This window comes from Narcine bancroftii, chromosome 4 (assembly GCF_036971445.1).
Source record: "Narcine bancroftii isolate sNarBan1 chromosome 4, sNarBan1.hap1, whole genome shotgun sequence".
Classification (NCBI taxonomy): Eukaryota; Metazoa; Chordata; class Chondrichthyes; order Torpediniformes; family Narcinidae; genus Narcine; species Narcine bancroftii.
This window is the reverse complement of record NC_091472.1, coordinates 236,143,252-236,157,467: the sequence shown is the minus strand read 5'-3', so window position 1 is coordinate 236,157,467 and position 14,216 is coordinate 236,143,252. Positions and strand designations below refer to the sequence as shown.

The following is a 14,216-nucleotide window of genomic DNA, read 5'->3' as shown; positions in this document are numbered from 1 at the left end:
CTGTAGAGCATTGGATTGGAGGTCAATCCACAGGACCATAAGAATAGCAGAGAGGATCAATGGGGTCTCCCTTTTCCCCTCCCCCCCACTTTGATATGATTTACCAGAATCAATGTTTAAAGAGGAGAATCTGTGAGGACGCCTACCATTCTGCACAGAGCAAAAGTATTAGAGGCAGAAATGCTACGCTGAGGAACAGCTTCATCCTACGAGCAGAGACTGTTGAAGTCCAGTCAGGTTTATTCTCATCCGATTGCACAAGGACAACCTGATGAAACAGCGTTCTTTGGTCCTCAGTGTAAGACATGCAGATATATAACCAGACATAATATATACACACACACACACACACACACACACACACACACACACAAAACATATGCAGGATTCTTGTAAGTCAATAAATATTGTTTGTGAATATGAAATTGTTAGTGTGAGCAGTTCCTTTGGACATTCAGCGTTCTCACTGCCCTTGGAAAGAAGCTGCTCCTCAGCCTGGTGGTGGTGGCTCTGATACTCTTGTATCTCTTCCCTGATGGGAGCAGCTAAAAGATGCTGCGCGCAGGGTGGAAGGGGTCCTCTGATTTTGTGCCTCCTCTTCAGACAATAATCTTGTTAGATCACAATGATTGTGGGGTGGGGGGGGAGGAAGGAAATACCAATGATCCTCTCTGCTGCTCTTATAATTCCTTAGATTGACCTCAGCTCAATTTCTCTGCAGCAACTGTACCACACTGTGATGCAGCCAGCGAGGATGCTCTCGATAGAGATCCTTTAGAAGGTTGACATGATGGTGGCTGGTAGCCTTGCCCGCTTCAGTCTTCTCAGGAAGTGCAGTCGCTGTTTCATCTTCCTGACAAGTGAGGAGATGTTGACTGTCCACAATAGGTCACTAGTTAAGTGAACTCCAAGAAGCTTGATGCTCTCCACTCTCTCCACTACAAAGTTATTGATGTGTAGTGGAAGGTGGTCCTGAAATCCACGATCATCTCCTTCATCTTGTGCACGTTGAGAGTCAAGTTGTTACTCTTGCACCATGTCACAAGATTTTCCACCTCTTCTCTGTGGTGCCGCTCATTGTTGTTGCTGATGAGGTCAATTACTATTTGTGTCAGCTGCAAACTTGGTGACCCTGTTGGAGCTGGATCTGACGATGTAGTCATTAGAGTGAACAGGAGCGGGCTGAGCAAGCAGCCTAAGGTGTCCCAGTGCTCAGCATGGTGCTGCTTGACATTCTGACACTGACCTGGACAGACTGAACTGATAAAACAACTTCACTGACTCTACTATTTATTATTAGTTATTGTAATAAATGTTTATAGGTTCTGTTTATATGTACTGTTTGTCTATATGTGTGTTATGCTGGTATTTGTGTTTGCACTGTTTTGCACCATGGAGCAGAGAACACTGTTGGATGATAAATGAACTTGGTTGACATGGATAAGATGAGCTGAAGGCCCTGTTTCTGTGCTGTTGCAACTATAACCTTTCTGTGATTTGATAGATGACATGGTGTGATAGAACCAGACCACACTGCAACATATTTTTGGCCTATCTTGTCTGAACTAAACTAATATTCTGTGAAGTCCCATTGACCTGCACCCAGAGCATTCCCCTTCACACCCCACTCATCCAAATAGTTTGTGCCAAAATTGAGTCCGCATTCACTTCAGCTGGCAGCTCACTCCACATGGCTTACCATTCTCTACGAGAAGAAGTTCCCTCAAATCCTCCCTTTGAACATTTCTCCTTTCATCCTTAACCTATGTTCTCCTATCCTCAATGGAAAAAGCCTGTTTACCTTTACATAGAACTTTACAGCACAGTGCAGGCCCTTTGGCCCACAATATTGAACCAATCTATATTAGGTTTATATAAACACACCTTCATTAACTCACACCAATAACTCTATTTTTTTGCATCCATGTGTCTGTCTAAGAGTCTCTTAAATGTCTCTATTGTACCAGCCTCCACAAACACTCCTGGGAATACATTCCAGACACCCAATACTCTCTGTGTAAGACAATTTACACTTGACGTCTCCCCTAAACTTGCCTTCACACACCTTGGACAGATGTCCTCTGGTATTTGCTGGTCTCGCCCAGGGAAAAAAGATGCTAGCTGTCCACCCTATCTTATGCCTCTTATAATCTTGTAGACCTCTATTAAATCACCTCTCTTCCTAATAGAAAAGCCCCAGCTCTGTCAACTTTCCCTCATAAGACATGTTCTCCAATTCAGGTAACATCTTGGTAAATATCCTTTGAACTCTTCCCATAGTTTCCACATCCTTCTGTAATGCGACAACCAGAACTGAACACAATATTCCATATATTTACTCAATCTTTACCCCTCATAATTTTGTACAACTCTAAAGTATCATATTTTTGTAATTTCTTTTTTCTCAACACTCCTTGCCATAACTGAATCTTCCAATGTATTAACCACATCTTTACACTGATCCACTTCATCATATTCTTGTAAATTTCTTCAACTTTTTAAACTATTTTTAACTTTATCAACCACTTTAACTTATCTTTTCATCTCTTCCTTAATCATCTTCATTTCTCCTTTAACAAATTCAAATTGAGTATTCACATCCCTTCTACTAGATCGATACTGTAAATTCATTGCTTGCAACTGATTAATCAATTGTCTGCCCATACCTTGTCCTTTAACTTCAGGTAACTTTACCTGCACAGCCTCTTCTTGGAATTGAGCCTGTAGTATTGTTTTTCTGTCTCCTCCTCCAGTCTTCTTTGATCTTCCTCTTTCTGCTCCATATCAATAGTAGATGAAAAAAAGTGTTTCTTGCTCAGCCTCCGAATACAAAGGAGGCAGGTCTTGAAATTCAACCTTAGTGAGAGCTGACTTTTCAATCCGTTCTGCGCATGTGTGAAAGTTCGCACATGCGCTCTTGTTCTTGTAAACCTTGTAGTTCCACAGTCTTCTTTGGGAGGCCAGTGCCATCTTCTTCAGCTCCCTGGAGAGATGGTGCCAGGGTCACCTGAATTCTTGCAGCCATCACTCTCGTCACCCGTAGAGGAGGAGAAAATCCAGCCCAAGGCTCATTGTCAAGGTAGGCCAAATTTTTTCAAATCTTGTGACTTCTTTTAGAACTAAGTTTCTAGTTGTTGGAGGATTTCCCTTTCTCGCAGCCATAATCAAACTATGTAGGCAAGACTATAAATAGTTTTTAACTACCGAAAATTTTTTGTAAAACTTTTTTTGTTCAGTTATTAATTAATTCTCCCAGTGGAGGTGCTTTCCCACGCCTCTCGCTCACACCACGCCCCCCCCCCCCCAATTTTGTACAACTCTATTAAGTCTCCCCTCATCCCACTGCGCTCCAAGGAATAAACTCCTAATCTGTTCAACCTTTCCCTGTAACTCATTTCCTCCAGTCTCCTCAGTGCCCTACCATTTACTGTTTATGTCCAACCTTGGTTAGTCCTTCCAAAAGTTAGGCAACACCTCACACTTGACTGCATTAAATTCATCTGCTATTTTGCGACCCCTTTTCCAGCTGGTCCAGAAACCACTGCAAGCTTTGATAGCTTTTGTTGACGTTTAGTATACCTCCAATATTTGTGTCATCTGCAAACTTACAAATCCAATTTGCATGTTATCATCTCGATTGTTGATATAGATGACAAACAATGGACCCAGCACTGATCTTTGAGGACCATTACCAGTCACAGGCCTCCAGTTAGTTATGCAGTTATCTACTACCATTCTCTGGCTTCTCCCCAAAGCCAATGTTTAATCGAATTTACCACCTCATCCTGAATACCGAGCATCTGAAAGTTCTTGACAACCTTTCATGTGGGACCTTGTCAAAAGCCTCATTAAAGTCCATGTAGACAACATCCACTGGCTTTCGATCAACAACTTTTCTGATAACATCCTCAAAAATCTCTGTGAGATTGGTTAGACACAACTTACCACGCACAAAGCCAAAATGAGACCTCCCACAAATTGGGGAAACAGCCCTCACATTCTGCTTGGTCTCCCTCCCACCAGACTTCTCCTGTTTCTGCTAGACCACATCCACCCACCTTTCTTTTCTCTTTCCCAATGCCTGTTTCCTTTCCTCTAGCTCTCTCTCTTTCCTTATCCCCCTGTCTCCTTTCCTCCAGTTCTGCATTCACACAGCCAACCCCTTACCCTAATCTATTCTCTCTTTCCCTCCTGCCCATTTCCACCTCTGGCCTCTTGTCTGTTGGCCTGTTCTCCTTCCCCAGCCTTTTAAATCAGACACCTGCCTCCTTTTTGTTCATACCTTGATGAAGTGCTCAGGCTCAAAACATTGGTTACATTATCTTTGCCTTCTTTGGATGCTGTGGGACCTGCTGAGTTTCTCCAGTGCTTTTATGTTAATTGCTCTGATTTTATTGCAAAAATGTTGGCAGGTGAGGGGGATGAATGTTGGCCATGGGTTAGTCCATGGGAGTGGAACATCATCATCATGGTAACCTGGCAGAGAGAAGGGCAAGACTGGCAGCTTAATGTCCAAGGGAATAGATGCAACAAGTGTGACAGAGGTGAAGGTACAAGAGGTACAAGTGTAGCCAAGTTTGCGGATGACACCAAATTGAGTGGAAGAGCAAATTGTAATGAGGATGTGGAGAGTCTGCAGAGGGATATAGTTAACCTGGATGAGTGGGCAAAGGTCTGGCAGATGGAGTACAATTTTAGTAAGTGTGAGGTTATCCACTTTGGCAAGAAAAATAAAAGAGCTGAATATTATTTAAGGGTGAAAAACTACAGCATGCTGTTGTGCAGAGGGACTTGGGAGTGCTTGTGCATTAATCGCAAAAAGTTAGGTTGCAGGTGCAGCAGGTTATTAAGAAGGCAAATGGAATGTTGGCCTTCATCGCTAGAGGAATTGAATTCAGGAGTAGAGGTAATGTTGCAACTGTATAAGGTACTGGTGAGACCACACCTGGAGTACTGTGTCCAGTTCTGGTCTCCATATTTGAGGAAAGATTAACTGGCTTTGGAGACGGTCCAGAGGTTTACTAGGTTGATCCCTGGGATGAAGGGGTTGACTTATGATGAAAGATTAAATCGTCTAGGTTTGTATTCGCTCGAGTTCAGAAGAATGAGAGGAGATCTTATAGAAACATATAAGATTATGAAGGGTATGGATAGGATAGATGTAGGAAGGTTTTTTGAGCTGGCTGGGGAAACTAAAACGAGAGGACACAGTCTCAAGATTTGGACGAGTAGATTTAGGACAAAGATGAGGAAAAATAGTTTTTCCCAGAGAGTAGTGAATCTTTGGAATTCTCTAACCAGGGAAGTGGTTGAGGCTGCCTCATTAAACATATTTAAAATTCGGTTAGATAAATTTTTACATGATAGAGGAATTAGGGGATATGGGGAGAAGGCAGGTAGGTGGAGTTAGGTCATAAATTAGATCAGCCATGATCGTATTGCATGGCGGACGGAGCAGGCTCGATGGGCCATTTTTGGTCTACTCCTGTTCCTACTTCCTATGTTCCTATGAAGGAGGAGTGTGTTTTGCCTTTAGTTAGAGAGAACATCACAGCAGTACTGAGAGAGGATAAACCTGCGGCTGGTCCAGTGAGTTACCTGGAGTGGAGATTGGAGATAAAGAGATGATCACTTTGATGGGAATGTATAAACCAGCATGAATTAGAGAATAAATATGTCATTAGATTGGTGCCAGGGTTATGATAGTCAGAGATGTCAACTTCCCTCACGTTGACTGGAACAGCCTGGGTGCAAGGTGATTTTATCAGATGAGTTTGTTTTGAGTGCATTGAAGAAGGTTTTCTCAAACAATATGTGGATTACCCTTCTAGCATGGGGGAAATGCTGGACCTCCCCTTGGGAAATGAGGCAGGGAAAGTGACTGAAATAAATAAAATGTGCTGGAGAAACTCAGCAGGTCGCACAGTGTCCACAGGAAGGAAAGGGCCTGGGCCCTTCATCAGATGTAAGCAAAAACAGGCAGGTGCCTGAATAAGGTGGTGGGGGGAAGGTAGGAGAGGAGAGAGGAAAGGGCAGGGGAAGGACCCAGGTCCCTCTCTTTCCCTAGCCTATCTCCTTTCCTCCAGCACTCCACTTCCTCTCTTCCCTCTCCTATTAGAGAGCTACTCTTGACCTTCTTGCCCATCACCTCTGTTTTTTCTCTTGAACCCTGCCACCAATATCCACCTATGATATCTTATCTGTTGGCCTGTTGTCCCCTTAGCTCTTTATTCACGTGCTTTTCTGTTTTTGCTCCTACCTGATGAAGGGCCCAGGCCTGAAATGTTGGTTACCCTTTATTTCCTGTGGATGCTGGGTGACCTGCTGAGTTCTCCATTACATTTGGGTATTGCTATTGACCCCAGCATCTGCAAACTTTCTCGTTTAACTCCTAAGAGAAAGAAAGGCATCAGTGTGCAGATGACCAAAACTCTGTTCATTTCAAAAGTTATGGAAAGAGGTAGGACTTTAATTTAGTTAAAATCCTACATTGGGGAAAGGCAAACTTCATTGGATCCGACATATTAGTTCATTAGTTAAAGGTAACATCCAGTATGGGGAATGATTTTTAAAATGAGGTAAGGAGTGTTCAGGGTCAGCAGGTTCCTGTTCAGGTGAAGGGCAAGGCTGGCAGGAGTAGGGAAGTAAAAACATGCTGGAGAAGCTCAGGAGGTCAAACAGTGTCCTTTATGTAGCAAAGGTTTTGGGGTTGAGCCCTTCATCAAAGTATGAGAAAATGCCAGCAGGTGTCCGAACAAAAGGGTAGGGAACCCTGGAAGATGAGGGATATCAAGGCTCTGGTCAGGGAAACATTGGCATATGTCAGGTATAAGCATCAGGGTTGAAGTGAATGTCTGGAGTTCAATGATTCTATAGCTCTGACCCACCTAGAGAACAATGCCTCATACACCAGGCTGTTGTACATTGACTTCAGTTTGGCATTCACATGGTCATATCCCAAAGATTGGTGGATAAACTGTCCTCATTGGGACTCAACACCCCTCTCTGCAACTGGATCCCGTTCTTCATGACCGAGAGCCCACAGACAATCCAGGTTGGCAGCAAAATCTCAAGTCCCATTACGCTGAGCACTGGTGCTCCTCAGGGTTGTGGGCTCAACCTGGTACTGTTCACATTGCTGACTCACGACTGCACTGTCAGGTTCAGTACGAACAGATCATCAAGTTTGCAGATGATACAACAGTTGTTGGCCTCATCACCAAAAATGATGAATTGGGTTAGAGGAGGTTGGGAGGTGTAAAATCTCCTTTATCTTGTCCATCCTGAGTCTCAAAGTAGACAAGATAAAGGAGATGATTATGGACTTCTAGAAAGATGAAGGCCGACCACTCTCCATGACTCATCAATGGCTCCATCATGGAGAGAGTGGAAAGCACAAAGTGCTTTGGTGTGCATATAATGGTCATCCGCTCCTCATTAGGCAGTACCTACAATTCCTAAAGAGGTTGAGGAGGGCAGGGCTATCAGCCCCCATCTTGACATATTACAGGAGCTCAATTGAAAGTGTCCTTTCTGGCTGCCTCATTGTGTAGCATGGTAGCTGTTTAATGTAGAGTGAGATGATAATAAACTTGAACTTTCAAGAGAAATCAGAAGGGCCAAAAAGAGAACATGAGATAACTTTAGTAGTCAAGGTAATGGAGAATCTGAAGAAATTCCTCAGGTATACTGAGACCAAAGGGTTATTGGGGAAGAGAATCAGTCCCCTCGAGGATCAGCGCGGTCAACTATATATGGGGTCACAGGAAATTAATGAAGTCTTCAATTAATATGTCTCATCTGTATTTATCATGGAGAAAATCATGGAATCCAGCTAATTAACGGAAGTGAATGGTTGGAATGTGCCCATATTGCAAGAGGTGCTGGTGGTCTTAAAAGTGCGTAAGTATCGATAATTCTCCAGGGCCTGACCAGATGTGTTGTACAACATTATGGAAAATTGCCAGAGCCCAGGCAGAGAATTTGCATCATCCTCAGCTGGAGACTGGAGGGTGGCCAGTGTTGCACCTTTATTTAAGAAGGGATGCAAGGACAAACCGGTGAGTGATAGGCCTGTGTACCTAACATGAGTGTGGGTATGTCACTGGAGGGGATTCTCAGAGATAGCATTTGGAAAATCAAGATTTAATGGGGTACAGTCAGTATAGTTTTGTGTGGGAAATCATGTCTCACTCAATTGACTGAGCTATTTCTGAAGAGGTAACCAAGAGGGTTGAAGGGGCAGGGGTGCTAGATGGTGTCTACATGGAATACATGATGAAAGGACCAGGTCCAAATCATTGGTCACCCTTTACTTCCTATGAATGCCTGATGAATTTCTTCAGCACATTTGTGTGTAGATCCCCCACCATAGGTTGGCCTGGAAGTCAGATCACATGGGAATCAGAGTGATACAGAATTAGTTTGGTGTGGCAAGGACAGAGGGTGGTAGTGGAGGGATAGTACTCAGATTGGAAGTCTATGACCAGTGGTGTGCCGCAGGGACAGGTGTTGGGTCCTCTGTTGTTTGTCATCTATAGTAATAATGTAGATAGCGTAATTAGTGAGTTTGTAGATGACATGAAGATTCGTGGTGTTGTGGACTGTAGGAAGGTTGTCTGAGATCACAACAGGACTTACATCAACTGGGAATGTGGGCCAAGGAATGGAATATGGAGTTTAACTCATGGCATATGGAGCTCAATGATGCTATAGCCCTGACCCTCTACTCCGTTCTGACCCACCGAGAGAACAATGCCTCATACACCAGGCTGTTGTTCATTGACTTCAGTCTGGCATTCACATGATCATATCCCAAAGGTTGGTGAATAAACTGTCCTCATTGGGACTCAACACCCCTCTCTGCAACTGGATCCTGTTCTTCATGACCAAAAGCCCACAGACAATCTGGGTTGGCAGCAAAATCTCAAGTCCCATCACTCTGAGCAATGGTGCACCTCAGGGCTGTGTGCTCAGCTTGCTACCATTCACATTGCTGACTCACGTTTGCACTGTCAGATTCAGTTTGCACAGAATCATCATGTTGACAGATAGAATAACACTAGGTATCCATGGAGGGGTTGTAAACTGGATTCGTAATTGGTTGTGTGGGAGAAAACTGAGTTGGTAGTGGATGGCTGATTCTCAGACTGGAGGTTGCTTCTCAGACTGGAGAAAGGTTGTAGGATTTGCCTCAGGAATCTGTGCTGGGACCATTGTTGTTTGTTGTATATATCGATGATCTGGATGATAATGTGGTAAATTGGATCAGCAAGATTGCTGATGTCATAAAGATAGGCGGTGTTGTGAACAGCAAGGAAGATTTTCAAAGCTTGCAGAGGGATTTTGGCCAACTTGAAGAATGGGCTAAAAAATAGCAGATGAAATGTAATGCAGTCAAGTGTGAGGTGATGCATTTTAGAAGGGCAAACCAAGGTCGAACATGCATAGTAAATGATAGGGCACGGAAGGGTGCAGAGGAGCAGAGAGATTTGGCAATACAGATACATTGTTCCCTGAAAGGGGCGTCACATGTGGACAGGGTTGTAAAGAAAGCTTTTGACAGCTTAGCCTTTATAAATCAAAGTACTGAGTATAGGATGTTATTTTGAACTTTAAGACATTGGTGAGGCCAAATTTGGAATATTGTGTGCAGTTCTGGTTGCCCATCTACAGGAAGGATATCTGTAAGATTGAGAGTGTAGAGAAGATTTACTAGGATATTGCCAGGTCTTCAGGAATTGAGTGACAGAGAAAGATTAAACAGGTTAGGACTTTATTCCTTGGAGCAAAGAAGAATGAGGTGAGATTTGATTGAAATTTACAATTTGTGAGTAGGCTTTTTTTCCACTTAATTTGGGGCAAATAAATACGAGTGTCATAACATTAAACTGGAAGGGGAAAGGGTTGGGAACATTAGGGGAAAGCTCTTCACTCAGAGAGTGATGGGAGTGTGGAATGAGCTGCCATCTGGTGTAGTGAATTCGGGCTTGATCTTGTGTTTTAATAATAAATTGGATAGATACATGGATGAGAGAAGTCTGGAGAGTTATGGAATGGGAGCAGGTCAGTGCGACTAGGGAAATGATGGCTGGCACAGACTATAGGGGCTGAATGGGCTGTTTTCTGTATGTAGCATTCTAAGTGTAAAGTGGTGCATTTTTAAATCCACGCTGGTCTTACACAGGAAATGGCAGAGCCTTTAAGAGTGTAGTCGAATAGAATTGGCATACAGGTACATCGTTCAACGGAAGTGGCATCACAGGTTGACAAGATGGTGAAGATACACCCTTCCTTTTATCAGTCATGGCCCTGAGTACAGAAGGTGGGAGGTCATGTTACAACTATACAAGATGTTGGTGAGATCACACATGGAGGATTGTATGTAGTTCTGTTCTCCCAGTTGTGGGAAAGATGTCATTAAACTGGAAGGGAGCAGAAATTAATCACGAGGATGTCACTGGGATTGGAGGGCTCAAGTTATGACTGGACTTCACTGCCCCACTCCAAACTACTTGGAGTTGCAAACATCCACGTCTGACCAAGTATCTGGGATGTTGTGGGACTTCCTGCTGTTTAAACAGGGGAGTGCTCGGAGTTTTGGTGGGACTGGCAGCAACAACAGCAAAACCTTGTTCAACAATTCAGAAAGGATGAAGGGTAAGCAACAGGAAACTGATTCCAGGAAGAACCTAGATGTTTTACCACGATACCTGGATTGGAAAACATGTCATACGAAGAAGCAAAGATGACAGAGCCAGGATTTTTCTTTTTGGAGCAAGAAAGATGAGAGGTGACCTAATGGTAGTATACAAGATTATCATGTGCACCTTTATCCTAGGATGATAAAAGCATATACCAGAGGACACCTGTTTAAGGTGAATGGAGGATAGTTTAGGGGATATCTTGGAGGTATTTTTTTTAACTCCGAGTTTGGTTGATGCCAGGGTTGGTTGTGGAGGCTGGTATAAAAGTGACATTCAAAAGGCTCCAAGACGGGCACAGTCTGGAAGAGAAACAGAGGATAGTAGATGTGAGATAGGGTAAAATTATATTATTGTGGAGTAGGTTTACATTGGACAGCACAATATCAAGGGCCAAAGGGCCTGCACTGCACTGAAATGTTGGATGTCTTGAAGCTTGAACTCTCTCAGGTGATGTCGTTGACTGGCAGAACACACTTAGGGCTTGTAGTTTTCATCACTAATCAATGACCCCAGAGGGGGCATTTGCTGCCTTTGTTGAAAGCTCATTTCCGCAAGCCTGGTGTCCCTGTGACTTCATGTGCATTGCTCATATCATCTCAACATTCTCCTCATGATGGAAAAACAGCAAGCTGACAGACCAAAGCGTACAGGTAATAGGGTTTTATTTACCGGCTGCTCATACACCTAGAGAGATATGATGTACAGAAACAGCACAACACCTTGAGGGAGGAAAGCAAGATTTTTCTAAAGCAATTAAAATCCTCATTTTTTCAAAATTAATTGCACATACTTTACATCAGAATAGAAAAGATGCAGAGTTGGACAGAGAAGTGGCAGATGCAGTTCACTCCGAAGAAGTGTGAAGTAATGCACTTTGGAAGGTCAATATTGAAGACAAGAGAACATGGATAATGGAAGAATACTTAGCCATGTGGAAGAACAGCGAGATCTTGGGGTTCAGGTCTATACCTGATGGGTATACAAGTTGATGGGGTGGTTAAGAAGGTGCATGGTGTGTTGGCCTTCAATAGTACAAGAACCATGAGGCAGTGTTGCAACTCTATAAAAACCCTGGTTAGACCCCACTTGAAATATTGTGTAGTTTTGATCATCTCATTATAGGAAGATGTTAATGCTTTGGAGAGGGGTGGAGATGAAATTTACAAGGATGTTGCATGGATTGGAGAATGTCATATTGAACCCTAAACATTACAGCACAGTACAAGTACTTCAGCCCATGATGTGTGAAGACCTACTCCACATCTAATTTATCCCTCCCTCTCTCACACACATATGAAGCTTTTCTCTTAGAAATGACAAATGTGACTTCATAGAGGTAGATTAAGTTAAGAAGGGCCTAGATAGGGTGGACAGCCAGCATCTTTTACCTAGGTTGACAATACAAACACCAGAGGACATCTGTTGAAGGTCATTGGAAGAAAATTTCAGGGTAGGTTTTTTTCTAACACAGAATGTGTTGGGGGCCTGGAAGGCATTGAAGCAATTAGTGGTGGAGACTCATCCAATGGGGAAATTCAAAGGACTCAGATATAAGAAAAATTAAGGTTACAGGCGAGATAGGGGAAAAAATAGATTGTTGTGGAATCATCGTGAGCCGAGGGCCCTGTACTATGCTGCAATATTCTGTTAACACCGACTTGAGCTGTTATACGGAATAATTCAGGTACTGAAAATGCAAGAGTCAACAACTCTACTCTCCTCGAGGGGGAGAAAACAGTTCCAAAGGATCCAGGTAAGTTCTAAGTCATATAATTTCTTTATAAATAACAAATTTTTTCAAATAATTTTCACATTTTAATTGTGTGCAAGGTTGGTCATGTTTAACCATCTATTTCAAGGAAGTTACCACAAAAGTTGATGAAGTAAATGGCTTGGATGTTTCCACATGACTTTAGTAAGGTCTTTGACAAGGTCCTGCATAGGAGGCTGGTCAAAAAGGTTCAGTCATTAGGTATTAAGGATGAATTTGATTAAACATTGGCTTCGCAAGAGAAGCCAGAGAATGGTAGATGATTAGTTGTTGAACTGGAGACCTGGCACAAGCAGTGTGCTGCAGAATTCAGTGTTGGGTCCATGCTGTTTGTCATCCATATCAACCATCTGGATGATAATGTGGCACATTGCATCAGTGTTTGCAGACAACACAGAATGGGGGGGGGGGGGGGGGTGGGGGGGGGGGGCGGTCACAGACAGTGAGGAAAGTTTTTAAAGCTTGCAATGGGATCCGGACAAGCTGCAAAATGGCAGATGAAATTTCATGTGGACAAATGTGAGGTGTTGCACTTCAGGAGGACCAACTCAAGAAGGTCTTGTCCAGTAAAAGGTAAGGCAACAAGGAGTGCAGTAGTACAGAGGGATCTGGGAATACAAATTATAATTCCATGAAAATGGCGTCACAGGTACATAGTCTTCAAGAAAGCTTTTGGCACATTGGCTTTCATTAATCAAAAGTATAGGAGTTGGGATATGATGAAGTTGTATCAGTATTGGTGAGGCCAAATTCGGAGTATTCCGTGCGGTTTTGGTCACCTAACTGCAGGAAAGATGTGCAGAGATTTACTAGGATGTTGCTGGGACTTGAGGAACTGAGTTACAGGGAAAAGTTAAACAGGTTATAACTTTATTCTGTGGAGTGTACTGGAATAAGGGGGCATTTAATATTCAAAATTCTTCGTGTAATTGACATAATAAATGCAAGCAAGCTTTTCCAGAGGTTAGTTGAGAGGAACTTCAGGACATGGGTTAAGGGTGAAGGTAAAATATTTGAAAAGTGTGTGGATTGAGCTGTGGAATCAATTTTGACATTTAGGTACATAGACGGGAGTGGTATGGAGGGCGATGGTCAATGAGATTGGGCAGAATAATAGCTTGGCACAGACATGATGTGCTGAAGGGTGTTTATATAGTGTAGTATATGGTGTATGAAGTAGTTGGACAGTTTTGGTAGTCCTGTGCAGAAGATTTACCCAATACTCAAAGCTGCAGTTGATGTCACCACAGGAGCTACCTTTGGCCACCAAGTTACCAGTGCAAAGGGTGGTCGATATGAGAAACAAAAAAAATTAGTTGACCTTGATGTTTCTTATGCTTTGGGGTTGTGACAGAATTTAACCCTACTGGTGCAGGTAGGGAAGAAGAAAGTGAATGGTGAGCCACTCAATGGTCACCACAACATCATGCACTGAAGGGCCTGGACTATGCTGTAATGTTCCATATTTTGCTTTGATTTGTGATACAGCAAGTTTCTGATTATCTGAAAATCAGTTAACCAAATATCTGTTATCAAACTTTTCTTTCAGCGACAACGTGACATCACAAGTTGAAAAAAAATACACCCAACATACTCATGTGGGGCTCTGATGCACTGTTGTTACCAAACTGGGAGTAACAGAGCTCAGAACCAGTCAGGAAGACAGACGCTGAATAGCTGGATGCTGGTTTAGAGAAGTAGACTGGGATCTTGAGCCATCAATGAGCAACTGGAGGAAG

General features: G+C 43.0%; 1 protein-coding gene across 17 annotated transcripts in view; it reads right to left on the bottom strand.

Annotated features, from left to right (window-relative positions):
* The window catches only part of LOC138761737 (natural resistance-associated macrophage protein 2-like), a 133,243-nt gene that overhangs the window by 30,636 nt on the left and 88,391 nt on the right, over positions 1-14,216 (bottom strand). For 3 of the 17 annotated variants that reach the window (XR_011356464.1, XR_011356465.1, XR_011356466.1), the window contains exon 1: positions 6,260-6,354. The exons of 13 other annotated variants lie outside the window; for them this stretch is intronic. The gene's annotated coding sequence lies outside the window, so the exon portion shown is untranslated. Of the gene's footprint in view, positions 1-6,259; positions 6,392-14,216 lie in introns of those variants that run through there. One more of the 17 variants, XR_011356479.1, reaches the window with a different exon arrangement.